General features: G+C 46.8%; 1 long non-coding RNA gene and 3 other non-coding genes across 8 annotated transcripts in view; all 4 read left to right on the top strand.

The window, feature by feature from the left end:
* Nucleotides 1-6,807: 6,807 nt before the first annotated feature.
* Nucleotides 6,808-15,349, top strand: part of LOC107196413 — a 14,262-nt gene continuing 5,720 nt past the window's right edge. The window contains exons 1-7 of one of the 5 annotated variants that reach the window (XR_001517809.2): nucleotides 6,810-6,969; nucleotides 7,471-7,629; nucleotides 8,826-8,897; nucleotides 10,561-10,682; nucleotides 12,194-12,381; nucleotides 12,475-12,558; nucleotides 13,331-15,337. This is a non-coding gene — a long non-coding RNA (uncharacterized LOC107196413). Of the gene's footprint in view, nucleotides 7,630-8,825; nucleotides 8,898-10,560; nucleotides 10,683-12,178; nucleotides 12,382-12,474; nucleotides 12,559-13,330; nucleotides 15,338-15,349 lie in introns of those variants that run through there. The other 4 variants (XR_003043131.1, XR_001517807.2, XR_001517808.2 and 1 more) reach the window with 4 other exon arrangements.
* Nucleotides 8,185-8,316, top strand: LOC112471360. Its single transcript, XR_003043262.1, has one exon. It is a non-coding gene; the product is annotated as a small nucleolar RNA SNORA71 (small nucleolar RNA).
* On the top strand, nucleotides 9,467-9,599 carry LOC112471358. The gene has a single exon (XR_003043260.1). It is a non-coding gene; the product is annotated as a small nucleolar RNA SNORA71 (small nucleolar RNA).
* Nucleotides 11,317-11,450, top strand: LOC112471357. Its single transcript, XR_003043259.1, has one exon. It is a non-coding gene; the product is annotated as a small nucleolar RNA SNORA71 (small nucleolar RNA).

The raw sequence follows: 15,349 nt of genomic DNA, 5'->3' as shown, positions 1-15,349 counted from the left end.
GGAGGGGGAAGGGAGAGAGAGAAGAATGGGGATTTTTGAAATTCCCTTCAGGATGGTAGAACATAGGGTCACTTTGCTGTACCAGAGAAGATGTGCTAGGAAGACATGTTCAGCCAAGCATCCCCAACATCTGCTTCTCAACCAGAGACTATGACGTGAATGGCACTTCCAGGAGTTGGGCAGTGCACAACCTACACAACCTGCAAAACCTGCCTATCCTCAGTTTTGGATGATGGATGGAGATGTGCTTCAGAGTAAACCCAGCATATCTTTCCTCACTGTATTCAAGAAACAGAGTGAATGTGAAGTCTGCACATGGAGAGAGATGTAGATGTAGGATCGGCAGTCCTGGTGGCATTCCAGACTCTGGTGTTTATTTTCTTGGAGGCCTAGCTCCACTTTTGCCCTTCCCTTGTTTGATTACATAAGCTTTCAGTAATTTATTTTTTAGCACAAATTAGGTTTCGGTCACCAACACTCTTGGCTAAAAGCCAAGTCTTTTCCTTAACTTTTTCCAAATGGCCAGTTATTAAGGTAGTCCATGGAGAATCTGGCTGTTGTATGAGGCGCTGTACGCATTTTGCTTATCCAAGTCCACTTTCTCATCTACAACACTGGCCTACCTAACTGGGGATTCCAGAACACAGGGCACATTGAGCCCTTGGAAGAAATGTGTTGTGGTAGGTTTTGCTCTTGGCATTCAGACAACAGCCCATTCTCAGTGGCTTGGCCTTATTTGTCAGTGAGCCAATGTGTCTACTGATGTTAAAAACAAAGCAAAACTGCAGTACATTCTCGGCATCAGAAATAATGTGTATTTCAAGTGGGTCTTTTGCAAAGAAGTGATATGTTGGGGGCCTACCCCGGCAGGAGTAGTATGGTGGTTCAGTCTGTCTTGACCATGGCAGTGACCATGGCTCTCTCAGCAGTGGACATGGGGGCTTGAGGAGGCTGTAGGGAGAGGAGGAACCACCAGCCACTTGGTGCCACTAGCCATCAGGACAGAATAGTAGCAGCAAAAAGTGGGCAGGGTGACTGCTGAGTCACTCATCCATACAGTCATTCATTCATTCAATACATGGTAATTGAGCACTGCCATTCTGTGTGGCACTGTGCTAGTGAGTGTGCCCAACAAATGTCAACCACGGCTTGATTATGCAGAAAATTGAAAAAGGTAAAGGAAATTACAGCCCAGTGATTCCCAAAACAACTGTTTAGTTAACATATTTTCCTCATAAAGACACTTGAAAAGCTATACCACTTTTCTAACAACTCCTGTTTTTTGTTGTTTCTTTTTTGTTTAATGACTGGGAGGTAAAGAGATGAATGAGAGAAACCCACAGTGTCTGCCTTCCTCTACAGTCTAAGAAAATAATCCACCGATATCACATATTTGTCTCATAAACACAAGCATTACTTTATATTGGGAAGTCTAGTAGTATATCACAGTTGGAGGTCAAAAGTGTGGTAAATATCACGGTTTGGAGGGAGACAGATACTATGGGTTGAATAGTGTCCCTCCAAAAGATATGTTGAAGTCCTAACACCTGGTACCTAGGAATGTGACCTTACTTGAAAATAGTCTTCGCAGATGACATTAAGATGTAAATTTAGATGAGGTCATGTTGCAGTAGGGAGGACCCTCCATCAGTTATGACTGGTGTCCTTATAAGTGAGGAGAAAAACTTAAAGGAAAAGGTCGTGTGACAAAGGAGGCAGAGACTGGGGTGATGCAGCTGCAAGCCAAGGGGTGCCAAGTATGGCCGGCCACCACGGGAAGCTGGAAGAAGCAAGAAAGGTTTCTACCCAGAGCTTCAGAGGGAGCATGGTCCCGCTGACATGTTGATTTCAGGCTTCTAACCTCCAGTATAATGAGAGAATCAATTTATCGTTTTAAGCCATCTAGTTTGTAGTACTCTATGGCAGCCCTAGGAAACTAATACAAAAGATGTATTTAAATGTTTTGTCTACCACATTTCAGCTATATTAGCAAGTTACTTAATCTTTCTGAACCTAGTTTTTTCTACTTTGAAATAGACAAAATATGCAAAATGGTCCAGCTGCCGTGGAAAATAGTATGGTGGTTGATCGAAAAATTAAAAATAGAATTACCGGATGATTCGACAATCCTACGTCTGGGTATATTCTTGAAAAGTTGAAAGCTGGGCCTTAAAGAGATATTTGTTCACCCATGTTCATAGCAGCACCATTCACAATAGCCAAAAGGTGGAAGCAACTCAAGTGTCCATCAATGGGTGAATGGATAAACGAAATGTGGTCTACACACAAATTGGAGTATTATTCAGCCTTCAAAAGGAAGAAAATTCTTATATATACTACAACATGAAAGAACCCTGATGACATTATGCGAAACAAGCCAGTTACCAAAAGACAAATACACTGTGATTTCACTCATAGGCGGTTCCAAGAGTAGACAAATTCAGAGAAAGAAAGTAGAATGGTGGTTGCTAGGGACTGAAGGAAGGGAAGCATGGGGAGTTGTTTAAAGGGTACTGGGTTTCAATTTTGCAAGATGAAAAGAATTCTGGAGATAGCTTGCACAACAGTGTAAATGTATTGGACATTGAACTGAATATTCAAAGATGGTTGAGATGGTAAGTTTTATGTGTATTTTATTACAATTAACTTTTTTTAATAGGTAAAATAATGCATTGAAAATAATATAGTGTCAAAAGTGATTTTTTAAATGGTCATCGATTTATAGTAAGCTGGTTTAATAAATGTTAGCTATCATCATCATTTTATAAAAATTAATATTCTTTCATAACTTTAAAAAATCTTCGAATTCTAAAAATAGAATATACCCTGTAAACCATCAGTCGATATCATACATAATGGTAAAATCATAGAAACAGTCTCCTATTTTTATCCTGGAAGTCCAAGATAAATAGCCAGGGATGTCTGATGTCCTTGGTCAGGAAAACCCAAAGTCTTAGAAGTGAAGAACTGATGTGGTCAGCTGGCATGGTGAAAGATAATGAGCCCAAGTCACATATTGTTGTCCTGAAATGCCCATGTATTCAGACAAGAAAGTTAACAATTCTCAAGTCACAAATGTCTCAGTTGTTTAGTTAACAAAGGAGGTCCAAAGTTGTCGTTCAGGGAAGCCTGAGTTAATTAATCATTCAGATTCATTAGTCAAGAAGGTTGATTCAAGGTCATCCACCATGGGTAGAAAAAAGGTCCAACGTCATTGCTGAGGTTATCAGTCTTTAGCTGGGACTATGGTTCCCCAGGTTCGAGTGCTGCCAGTTTCTGAAGGGAGAGGGCCACCCCTTCTCATGCCTGTCCCCATGGCAGAGGCCTGAGCCATTTATACCTCCATTGAGTCCACATTGATCTTCTCTCTATAACCAACGGTCTTCAGCCCAGAACAATAATGAACCAGAAGCAAAACTGGTAATAGAGAGGCTGTGGGGGTCAGAGGACTCAGCTAGGAGTCCCAGGGAGAGGGAGGTACTGAGACCTAGGTGGGATCTGACTCTGATAGGAAAACCCTCTATATCATCTCAGTATGTCAGAGCAGGCAGTGCGGCCTTGGGGCTGCTAGAGACTCCAAAATAGGTCAAGACTAGGCTGTGAGGCAGCTCAAGAAGAGCCTGTCCTGCCCGAGAGGACCCAGGGGGCTGGACTGGTCAGGGCTTCCATCAGGCCTCAGTTTTAATCTGGAGGAACCCAAGTCTATTCCTTCTGAAAGATATAGTAACAGAGGAGCAGGAAGAAGCCAAGGAGGATGACGGTCAGGTACAGCAAGATCATCAGCATGGTGCTCATTCTTAGTGCAGGGACAGGGCCTGGAGCTTCTGCAGGCTTCACAGGGTCAGTTGCTGACTTCTGTCCTAGACCCTGGGTCTAGCTTAGACTCCTTGGAATAATCTATCCAGCCAGCTGTTCCTCCTCCCCAAAGGAAAGTGCTCCAGGCCACAGGGATCTCTCAGCCACTGTGAGGTCACAAATTCTAGACTGATGGAGTGTTGTCCTCCTAGCTACAGCCCAATGTTTTATTAATGCGACTGGTGTTTTGAAAGCAGTAGTCCTGGTATGTAATCATAATTATTGTTTCTTGCCTGTCCCTTTAGACTTGCTAAGTGGAAGTATCTTTTCTCTGTCCTTAGAAAAATATCAAGCAGGCCTCATAGCTTTTCTGATCATTCTTAGGTAATAAGTCTCGTAAACACTAAAAATGAGAAACATAGTTTCCATTCAATTATTTTAAATGTCTAGTCTAATGTATTAATTGCATTTTCAATGATCATTTATAAGTAGAACTTCTTTCTGCCAGCTTGGGCCAAGCATCCACTGAAAAGGGATGGGAGTCTTCTCTCTTATCCAAATTGCCAGGTTACTGCTCACTCCCCCACTTCCAATACCTCTAGGATTCTAACAGATGGACTAGAGAATAAGGTGTAGGCGGGGAGACCTCTCTAGGTTGGGTGTGTATTTAATGCTGAGTCTCTCTCCCTCCTCTCTCTCCTTCCCCATCCTCTACCCCACCTCTATTTCAGGGCTTTTTGTGAGTTTTTGTGAGGCCTTCTTCTGCCTGGTGCCTTTTGTCTGAACCCCTAGTAATATGAACAGGCCACTTCTTGGGGCTCTCTCACCCAGGTCTTTTCTTGGACAGGACCTCTTGGATAGGAGGCAAACATTCCTACCAAAGACTAAACCTTTGTCCAAGGAGTGGGTTGGGCACCGTTCACTTATTACAGTATTGTGATTTATAAGAAATATGTATTTGGTCATTGAGATGACCAACATGTATTTCTCTTATATAGTCTTCCACCAGGTCTCCTTACTCACATCTTTGGAATTTCCTAAGTGTTGAGAGAGATAAAGGTGTCTTTTTTATGTAAATGAGGTGACTTTTAGAAGCACCTAAGGTTGGGTGCTTTTTGCCAAGAGAATCAATCATGTGATTCCAGGGTTTAAGTTGTTAATCCCACCCCAGACCTCTGACCTCTGGGAGGAGAGATGGGCTGAAGATTGAATCAATTACCAACTGGCCAATGGTTTGATTTAATCAGTCATGCATATGTAAAGAAGTCTCTATAAAAACCCAAGAGGACAGGGTTCGGGGAGCTTGCTCTTAGGATGCCCCAGGTTCAAGGATAAGGGGCGTGGAAGGTACATATTCTCAGCCTCTTGCTTGCTGCTTCTCTTTTGGCTCCAAAGGGCTGACCAAAACCAGATGGCCTTAGATGTGTGCTGATGAACGCAGCAGCCACGTGTGTCTACAGAGCACTGGAATGTAGTCAGTCCAACTTACTACGTGCTGTTAGTGTAAAACATGCCCTGGGTTCCAAAGATTTTATGTGAAGAATAAGAATAGTAAATATCTCATAATTCATTTAACAATATTGACTATATGCTGAAATGATATTTTGGTTATCTTGGGTTAAATAAAATACATTATTAAAGTTAAATTTATTCTTCTACCTTTTTACACAGTTCCTAGAAAATTTTAAATTACATATGTGGTTGGCATTATATTTCTACTGGATAGAGCTGCCTTACACTTTTCAAACACAGAACAATCTCTCTCTGCCTCATAAATAATCCCACAGTGTCCTCACAGTGACAGAAACTCTCGACTTTCTCAGAAATACTAAAGTATAGCAACTACCATGCCTTGACCATTTGTTCTATGCTCTACTCTTGATGTGAATTATTCATTTAATTCTCACAGCAAGGCTCTGACTCAGCCCATTTTTCAGAAAAGAAAAACTAAAGCTGAGCAGAGAAGTTAGGTCACGTAGCCAAGGTCACATGGAGAGTAAGAGCAAGAGCAGAAGGCAGGAGAGGACAGCAGGACTGTGTGGCCACAAGTGTGTGAACCTAACCCCTTTCTCCATCTTCCTCACAGCCACAGCATTCCATGGCCCCCCTCCCATCACAGAGACCCCCAACATTCTCACAGTCTTAGAATCCCACCAGCTCCTCCCAGAATACAGAATGTGGTGTGGTCGCATCCCTAGAGACCCCCATTTCTCTCTCAGTTCATCCGTCTAGCCTGGATTTCCACATTGTTCTTGGTGAAGGCCAGGAATCTGATTGAGGGAGCCCTTTCCTTAGGCCCGGAGGTGGGCTCTTTACACTTCAGAATGTGGGTTGAATTAGTGGCAGGGTTGCCCCAGGTACAAGAGGTACACCTGGCTCAGGATGCAGGCAGTATTAGTGCTTGTGAGATTTGGGGGCCATGAGTCCCCTCCCAGGCCTGTCTCTGGTGTGATGTTAGGAACATAGGACCTCTGTCTTCTCTGTCGCTATGCAAATCTGATCAAGTCCCTTTTGTTTCAAGGACTCTCCATCCTCTGATCCCATTTACCTTTAGCATGAGAGTCAGCAAAGCACCTGCCTACCTCTCTCTAGGCTCATCTCCTAGTCACCCTCACGATCCAGTCTCAGGCCATATGAAAAAATATTTTAGACTAGCAATTTCCAAATAAACACATGGGCAGAATTCATTCATTTGTTCAACAATGCCAGCCAATACTGTACTATGGATACAGTGGTCAATCGGACAGATCCCTATTGTCCAAACTAAACATAATTAACACCCAGCTCTTGCTTATAAAAGCTCCTCAAGTGGAAGAGGGATTATTTCTACAGATTAATGACAAACCAGTCACCAAGGAATACTTTCAGAACACAAGTGAGGCAATATTATTTACATAATTCCAGACTACTTTGGGAAATTATTCCAAGCCTTCCGGTCAGAATTTAAGCTCCGCTCCACCAGGGGGCGCAAAGGACCACTTGCGCGGGTTTGGGCGGTGAGACGCCGCTCTAGGCTGCAGCCCGGGTCGGAGACGCATTTCCGCCGGCTCTGAGCGGGCGGGCTAGTCTGCTGGTCATCTCTTGCGGTCTCCTGAAATCCCCAGACATTCACATCTTCCTGCAGTGTCGGCTCTGTCTCCACTGCTGTCCGGCACTGCCGATCGCGGGGCCTGTGTGAGTCCACTGCAGGGAGAGCTGGACGCGTGGTCTGTGCCACCCCCAGTGACGTGATACTAAGGCCCGGGGGGGCGCGTAGAGCCCAGGCCCGGCTCCCGATTGCAGGACTGCCACCTCTTCCGGGTGTGGACCTTTTGGGGTTCGCGTCCTCGAGAAAGGGGCCTCAGGTCACAGGCTGGTGCGGGCGTCGGGTCGCCGTACTTACCCACTTCGTGGGGCAGCCTTGTGCCCGCTAACGGCCAGAAACCGGTCCCACGATGCTTGGGCACAAGATACCGCAGCGAGGCGTGCGGAGCCGCGTGTGATCCCGGGCCTGACGGATGCTAGGGCCCCCTGATTTTCACTGCCCCCACCCACCTCATACTCAAGGCATTTAATCCTTAAAGCCACTCATCAGTTGCCTACAAAGTGTCTCTATGACCCTTCCAGGGCCCCAGAATCTGTATTCCATCCCCTGTTCTGCGCTAAAGCCGCTTCCCCGTGCGTTTCTCTGCCTAGGCCTTGTGTCTTTGTAGCTCTTGGGGACAGATGACTCTCCCTCGGAAGGCTTTGCTTGCGGGCTCTGCACCAGCCGACGCCCCCTCCTCTCCTGCAGGACCCTGATCTGTGCTGCCGGATGCGCCCCCACTGTGTCCAGGGGCTGAGGCAGTCCCCTGGGTGAGTGCTGCTGCTCCTGAGCTCCTTGAACTCGGGGCTTGTTGCCTTCCTGCCCCACCGCAGAGGGCTGGTCCTGGAGCTCCGGTGGGCTCCACGAGTTGTCTTGAAAGGCCCTGATGCAGAAGGAGGCCTGTGTTGTAGATGGGGGTGGGCTTGGGGCCCAGAAAGGCCTGAGTTCAGATCCTGACTCAGCCCCTCAGCTGTAACTCTGGGTAAGTTTCTTTATTCTCCTGTCTTTACTCTGCTTCAGGTAGAGGAATTACAAGAACTCTAAGGGGACAGAGATCTTGTCTGTGTTTTAGTTTGTTTTTGAACCCACAATGCCTGGGACATCGTAGGTGTTCAGTACATATTTGTGGGGTAAATGAAACCATTGAGGCATTTTTGCCAAAAGTTGATCTTTCTGTGGACTCTCTTGATGAGGGAGGATGGAATGTATATGAAGTGATGATCATGTTCAGGCTCCTGAGCTTGGCTGGGTAGCTTTCTACTGCCTGGGCAGATGGTGGGTTAACAGGGGCTTTTCTTCCTGGCTCACCTTCTGCCCGTTTTAGCCCCTGTGTTTGAAAGTGATTGTGGGCTGCCCATGCCTGGGTCATTGATAGTGCAGGAAGAGTAATTACTGAAAGCGTTTCTCTGTTTGGAGGGCCCACCCCTTCTCCTTCCAAACCCTGGAGCTTTCTCAAACCTCCTACCTCCCACCACCTTTTAGGTGCCTCCTGACCTCTGGTGTCTTGTTTACTGAGTGCTCTCTGTGCCTGGCTCAGTGCTGGTTTCTGTGAAGCTTTAACAAAGAATGAGAGTGGTCCTGCCTAGGGAATGTGTGGGTTGGTTTTGGAGCCCCAGCTGTGGTCTTCTGACCCTGGTCTCCAATTTCATCTGCCTTGTGTCCTTTTCTGTCCCTGTGTTTGCAGTGATTACAGGCTGCCCTTGTCCTGGTAATGCAAGCAAAAGAAAAGTTGTAAAGTTTTCCTCAAGTTTAGAGGATCCATGCTTATTTCTTTCAAACGTGACAGCCTAAGGTGACTGGCAGTGACCCAGCATGAGGTAGACTGAGGATCAAGGGAGACAGGCTGTCAGTGCCTTTAATCCAAACCCAGATTTCCTAAGTGGCTTTCTGTTGATGAGCACATTGGTTTTCTGGACATGTAAGTGGTGCCAAGGAGAATCATGTGCTGGCTTCTTGTCCCCTGCAGGAGTATCACATGACTGCCATTCCTTGTGCGTTAGAGATGTCCTCAGGGAGAGCCTGGATTGTGAGGTCCCAGGTAAGTGGTGTCCTGTCTGTTTCTCTTGAGCTCAAGTTCTGTGAGGCTGCGCAGCCAGAAGTGTTTCGGTGATGAGGTGTGAGGGGTGAGAGTGCAGGCGAAGGCTGCTTCCCAGGGCTCCCAACTTTGTCCCCTTGGGCCAGCAGGCACAGGCCTGGGTCCTTCTCTGCTCCTGAGAGCCCCCGATGAAGGCTGCTGTGATGTCGAGAGGAAAACAGCAGTATGTTGGAATGGACAGCGGACTGCATTTTAGAGTCAAACCTGAATCATAATCGGTGGCGAGCTGAGTGCTCTTCTGTGCCTGATGAGAACCCTGTCAAATGTTCAATGTTGGTACCACTCATACCCCGTCTTTCAGAACCCAAGGATTCTCACTGTATCTGCTGTTAGTTCTCCCTTCAGCTCTTGGCAGGGACTGGTAAGCAATCTCTGAAAGTGAGGTGTGGCTTCTGAAATTTAGGTTGTAAATCTGGTCATTGACCTGTCTGCTGTTCTGTTCCCAGTTCAGGCCATTTCTCAGGCTGCTGGCAATGGCCTCCCTTCTTGGCTCACTCACTGCTCTTTGCTGTACCTGCATTCGAAAGTGATTGTGGGCTACTCGTGCCCTGGTCATTGATAGTGCAGGGAGAACAATTATTGGAAGCGTTTCCCCGTGTTTGGAGGGCCCATCCTGTCCCTTCCAAACTCTGGAGCTTTCATACACGTCTTTCCACCAGTTTGTGTTACTTCCTGGTACCTGTGGTTACTTCCTGGCGCTGTGCGTCTCATGGAGAGCCCCTTATGCTGAGCAGGACCCTGCCGGAGGGAGTTTATGTTTATGGACTGGTCACTTTCCCCCTAGGGCTCTCCTCCCCATCTCACCCCTTCCCACCTCCTCAGCCCCATCTCTCAGCACTAATCATACCTGGAAATTGTTGATTTGCTTGTCATGCCCCATGCTGTGATCTCCTTGAGGGCAGTTCCTCCATTTTGTTTCACATTATGCCATGTACCTGACATGTGACACTGAACAAAAAAAAAACAACAAAAAACGAGGAGATGGTGATGTGGAGATGACATGTTGTAAGGTGGTAGGGCTCATCCCGCTGTGGAGTGTCAGGGGAATGATGGCCTTGAGCAAGCCAACTTGCCCGGGCTGATGCTTTCCCTCTTCCCACTGGAAATGTTGTTTCTCTATTGAAAGATCTACTTATTATGGTCTACCTTTAGTCTTGGCGTGGGCAGGGCCTGTGGTCCACCGAGGGTGGTTTTCCTTCTGCCCTTAGATTAAGGGACAGGGACTAGAGTAGTAATGGAGCTGGGCCAAGCTCAGTATAGTCGAGGATATATATGTAAGCAGCCCTTACACTAGATGGGGCCTTCCCACCAGCTGGTACCCTTCCTGGTTCCTGCTAGTCACTGCCAGTGAGCCATGGCCCCCTCCTTGAGACCTGGCCTCGGCATCCTTTTAACATAGACTGGTTAGCAACATATTGGTCACAGTCGGCACATAGGATAACACGGATGGTACTCCTGACCACGGTGATCTGCAGACCTGTTCCCAGAGTTAAGTTGTTCTTGTTCCTAAGACAGCAGCGTGGTCTTTCAGGTACTCACAGAAACAGTCTGCATTTGTGGGTGCTGTAATCTGCGAGCCTCTTTGCCAAGTGTTCTCTTCCCCTAGGGCCAGCCCTGAGTACCCGATCATGGCTTGTCTCTTGCATATGGGTCTGTGTATGCAGAGGCACCGTGGGAAACGTCAGTCACCTTCATATCAACTGGGACGCTAGACCATGGGGCCTGGAGGTAAGATTTTGGGACCATTTTCTGGAATTTTGTTATTTTGTCTCTGTAAAGTCACTATGCATGTTCCCTCAGGCTTGGTTGGTCATATAAGGGGAAGGAGGGTAAAAGTGGCATTCTGTGAGTTCCCAGTTGTCCCTGCTGAGGGGCAGTTTCTCACATGCTTACAGGGGAGGGGCCTGTAGAAACTTACTTGGGTAAAGGGCTCCCCGGGGCATCTCCCTCTTAAGTGCTGGAGCGTCAGCTCTGTGCAGTGATGGAAGCACGTGGATTTAGACATCAGGGACGCCGGTCCCGCCTCTGAACCTGTCTAGCTCTGTGACCTAGTCTCAACCTCTGCTTCATCTGAAAAGCAAAGCTGGCATGGCATAGAAAATTTTTAAATTTTTTCTCATGGTCGTGTCATGACCACATAATCCCGATATTTTCCAGCCTAAAAGCATTTCCAGTTTTTTTATGCTGGAAGTATCTTGACTCCGTGGCAGGGAGGTTTTATGGGATCTTTGCAGGACCCAACAGAAGCTGCTGGGGCTCTGTGCTTGGCTGGGCCGCTGTCCCCAGCTCAAGTCATTCCCCTTTCCCCAGGCCCCTGGCACCAGCCTCCATCTTTCCTGGCTCTCTTTCTGTCCCTTTCTGCTCCTGCATTCGAAAGTGATCGTGGGCTGCCTGTGCCCTGGTCATTGATAGTGCAGGGAGAGGAATCGCTGAAAGGAGTTTTCCCCGTGTTTGAAGGGTCCAGCTGTCCCTTCCAAACCCTGGAGCTTTCACACACTAGCTTTTCTCTCCCGCCATTCCCTCAGAGCTTGGGCCTTTGCTGGCCCCCACGTGACATGGTGACGGGGCTAACCTCCTGACTTGTGCATTTCACTTTGTCTTTTCAAGTTAAGGATCCTCTCGTCAGAAACATTTATATTAGGACCTCACACTAGAGTAAATTCAGCTAGTGCCGAAGGGCATGGATGAGGATTATAAATCGTGGGCTCTGTTTTATGAATTCGTAGGAGTGGAGGATAACCCGCAATAATAACGTTATACAAGACAGCCGTGCCTTAACTGCTCATTTGTGTGTTGTCGTTGCTCCTTTACTCTTTTTTTTTTTTTTTCTATTTTCAACAATTACCCTTTACTCTTTCTTGAGCACAACTCGTATTGCTTCTCTAGGAACCATCAATAACATCGAATAAATAGAGAAAGAAAAATAAAGGTGGGGGCCAGATGTAGGGGCAAAGAGGGGTTCTATCAATTCTGAACCAGTAAAAAAGGTTTTCATGTCATAAACTACCAGGAGATTGAGTATTCTTGTCGGTCACTGAGCAGGGAAGAACACACTGACCGATCACCCTTCTTTTGCTGACTTTTAATCTGTGCTTTTGTGGGTTCTCTTTTGAAAAAGAGGAATCCCAGGGGTTTATTAGAGAAGAAATTCTCAGGTCTGTGGGTCTTTGAAATATCTATTTGTAGACTCAACACTCCCTAGCATGTATTCTGGTTCATGTTAGAATTTTGTGTTGCAGACAGGGCACCTAGATGTGTAGTGAGCCATCACCAGAGGGCTGACCTTCTGCCTTTTGTTCTGTGTGCTGTGTGTTCTGTGGGAGGCAGAAACCCGCGACAATGCTTTCACTTCATAGACTCAGAAGATGCAACGTGGTGCCCCTGAGAGGCATATCTTGGCCAAGGTGAAGTTGGAGGTAAGGGCAAGGTATCCATTTCATTGATCTCTACTTTTGGTCTGAGGGCTCCTGTTTGGTTCCCAGATCTTATTCTGTTGACATTCGGTTCTCTTGTCTTTGAGGTTGGGATCCTGTTTTGCCAGATGTTTTTGTTCTCGTCTCACGATGATGTGAATGTAGCGAGAATAATATATGTGAGCTTTCTGGTACAGACAGCCATCTAATTAACCTGAGATTTTCCTTGTCTTTCAAACCTACTTTCTGCCCCTTTTGCATCAGAGGCCCATAGCCTAGTTCCTGGGCTTGGGCTCCTCATCCAGGCTAGATGATTTAGTGGGCAGAGGTGACCGTTTTGAAAAGATAGTTTATTGCCGTCCCAACCCCAGACCTGGTAATTCAAACCTCTGGGTGTAGAGTCCTATGGATTGAGTTGGGGCTCACTTATGTAATGTTCTCAAGCTTTGATGATGTTTCTCATTTATCCTTTAAATGGGCCTGGTGGTCTTGATCTCCAAAGATATAGGTATCTAACAAGGCTGCTGTAAGTTTATCTTCCATTTGCCTTTCTTGCCTGGGTCTTTGCAGAATAGGATGACAGCTGTTGGGGTCTTGTGACAGGCTGGGCAGATAAGTAATGACAATATGGCGTGAGAGCTGCTGAGGATGATGGTCCATCCCTTTCATCAAGATGCATTGGGACCTCAGTGTCAGAGTCCCTGACAGTGAGCACTGAGCTGTCTTCTTGTGAATTACTCTATCTGTTCAGTTGCACTGATCACGAACTGCTTGAAAGAAAATCATTTCTTATGAAACCTGGACATTTAAGATGTATTCCCTTTATTACCTTTTCTATTCTGATAATATCTAGTTTGACGTGTGCGAACCGGGAGGTTGCGCTTGGCTGGTTGGGACCCTCTCACTGATGTCACTTGCGGAGTGCTGGGGCCTGAATGCGTCTACGCTTCCTCTCCCTTCTAGGTCAGCCTTAGGTTGGAGGCTGTTGAAGGAGGTCCCAAGGCCATGAATCAGTGACCCTTGGGATGATGTGGGACCTGCGTTTGCTATTATCTCTCCCCAAGGTGAGTTAATGCCAGGGGCTGGGAACCCTTAGCCAGAGGATAAGCTGGTTTGTGTTTATGGGAACTCCAAATCATTGGTTCCACTTTCCTTTCCTTTATATTCTTATGATGTTTGTGGACACCAGAGGGGCAGAGAATGGTGAGGGAGGTCCCTCGCATGAAGCATGAGCTTGTCTTCTCTGCCTGTTCAGAGCATCATGGAGGAACTCTTCACTCTGCACAAGAGATCAGAGGGAAAGCGCTGGCACTGGGGGCTTGGGGACTTCAACTGGCCCTGAGTCTTAACAGTACCCTCAGAGGGCCATGGACAGGGAAGGCCAGCCCCATGTCCCTCTGCCATGCCTGAAATGACTTTCATAACCTAGAGTTTTTCTCTTGAATTTTTAGCTGTGCATCACTTTCCTCTTCACCCACCGATTCAATGCACCTTACGAACTTGCTCTGTCTGCCTTTTAAATCAGTAACAAGCCATGTGCCAGCAAGGCTGAGCGTGGACAAAGTGGGTCACAGGCCAGATCTTGTTTTCACTCCTTGAGCCTTTCCTGTCACGCTCCTGAGGTTTGGCACATAGGCTACTGTTTGGAGTGTTTAGTTAGGATGAGGAAGTAAACAAGCGATGGTAGTTGGCTCTGATTTAGGACCCGTGAGAGTTGAGGAACAGTCAGGCCAAGGCTTAGGAAGGGTGGCTGGTGACATAGTGGACTCGAGTGAGACAGTGCTGATGTCATTGAGGAAGCTGGAGTGGCCTGGAGTTCTGGGGCCTGACTCATAAGTAAATGCTGCTGTGTGACTTACTGTCCTAGTTTGCCTGGGATTGAGGGGTTTCTCAGGTCATGGGACTGACCCCAGGCAAACTGGGATAAGTTGGTCAACTTATCTGGGATGTAAAATACCTGATGTCAACTTGAGAGGACAGGTTACTGAGTAAAGGTGAGAGCAGGGTGAACGTGGGGCAGCTGCCATTGGTGGACCTTGGATGGCGTCCTCAAGGTCAGGCTTTTAGAGATAACTGGAGTAAAATCAGGAACTGCCACCATGTGATGATGTGCCATGGATATGCACATGTGAACTTTTTAATCCCATTTTACAGCTAGAAGGGTCTACATGAGGAAATATGTCCCAAAGGCTATGATGAAAGGCTGAAGTTAATTGTCCAATTTCTGTATTTGAAACTGAAAACCACTTTGGCTGGGCTGAGGTAGAATTCAGGCTGTCAAGTCTGCCTTGATGAATTCGACACCTCAGTGGCCTTCACCGCAGGGGCGGGCATTCTTCATGGTCGTAATGTTCCACTCTGCCGGCCATTTCTCGGGAGAGGCATCCAGAAGTTGAAGTTTCTTTTTCTGCCTTGCCCTTCTCTTTAAGACCTACCCAAGGGCCATCCTCTGACTTCTTTTGCTGCTTTTAGTCAGCTGGTCATAACTGCCTGAAAAGATACCAAGATAAGGAATCTGGGCCCACTTGAGAAAGTTGCAACTGGTTTTTAACGTCTGCTCCTGTGGTTCAGACAGCAGCAGAAACGTGGGCCAATACTTAACAGGTCGGCCTGGAGACACCATGTCCTCAATCCTGCCTCGCTCCACTGCAGTATCTGAAGTAGGAGCTATCCCAGGTCTTCAGGACATCTGAGAAGAGCATTATAAGCAAGGTGTCCCAAGAACCAGGATTAAGGTCAAGGAGGCATGATCCTTGCCTGGAAACTGCTGGGTACCAGAAGGCCTGGTTGAGTAGCTAGTGGGAGATTCCATAGCAGGATCAAGAGTCAGGAGAATGGAGAGATGGACAGATTGAAAGTTCATTCATTAAAAAGAAATTAAGCTATTTATGAGCCAGACACCATGCTAGAAATAGGAGTATAATGGTAAATAAGACAGTTTGATCCCTCAAGGGCATCACCGATAAGTATATAATGTTTGTC

The sequence above is a fragment of the Pteropus alecto genome, unplaced genomic scaffold (assembly GCF_000325575.1).
Source record: "Pteropus alecto unplaced genomic scaffold, ASM32557v1 scaffold45, whole genome shotgun sequence".
NCBI lineage: Eukaryota > Metazoa > Chordata > Mammalia > Chiroptera > Pteropodidae > Pteropus > Pteropus alecto.
This window is presented reverse-complemented; position numbering and strand designations above follow the sequence as displayed.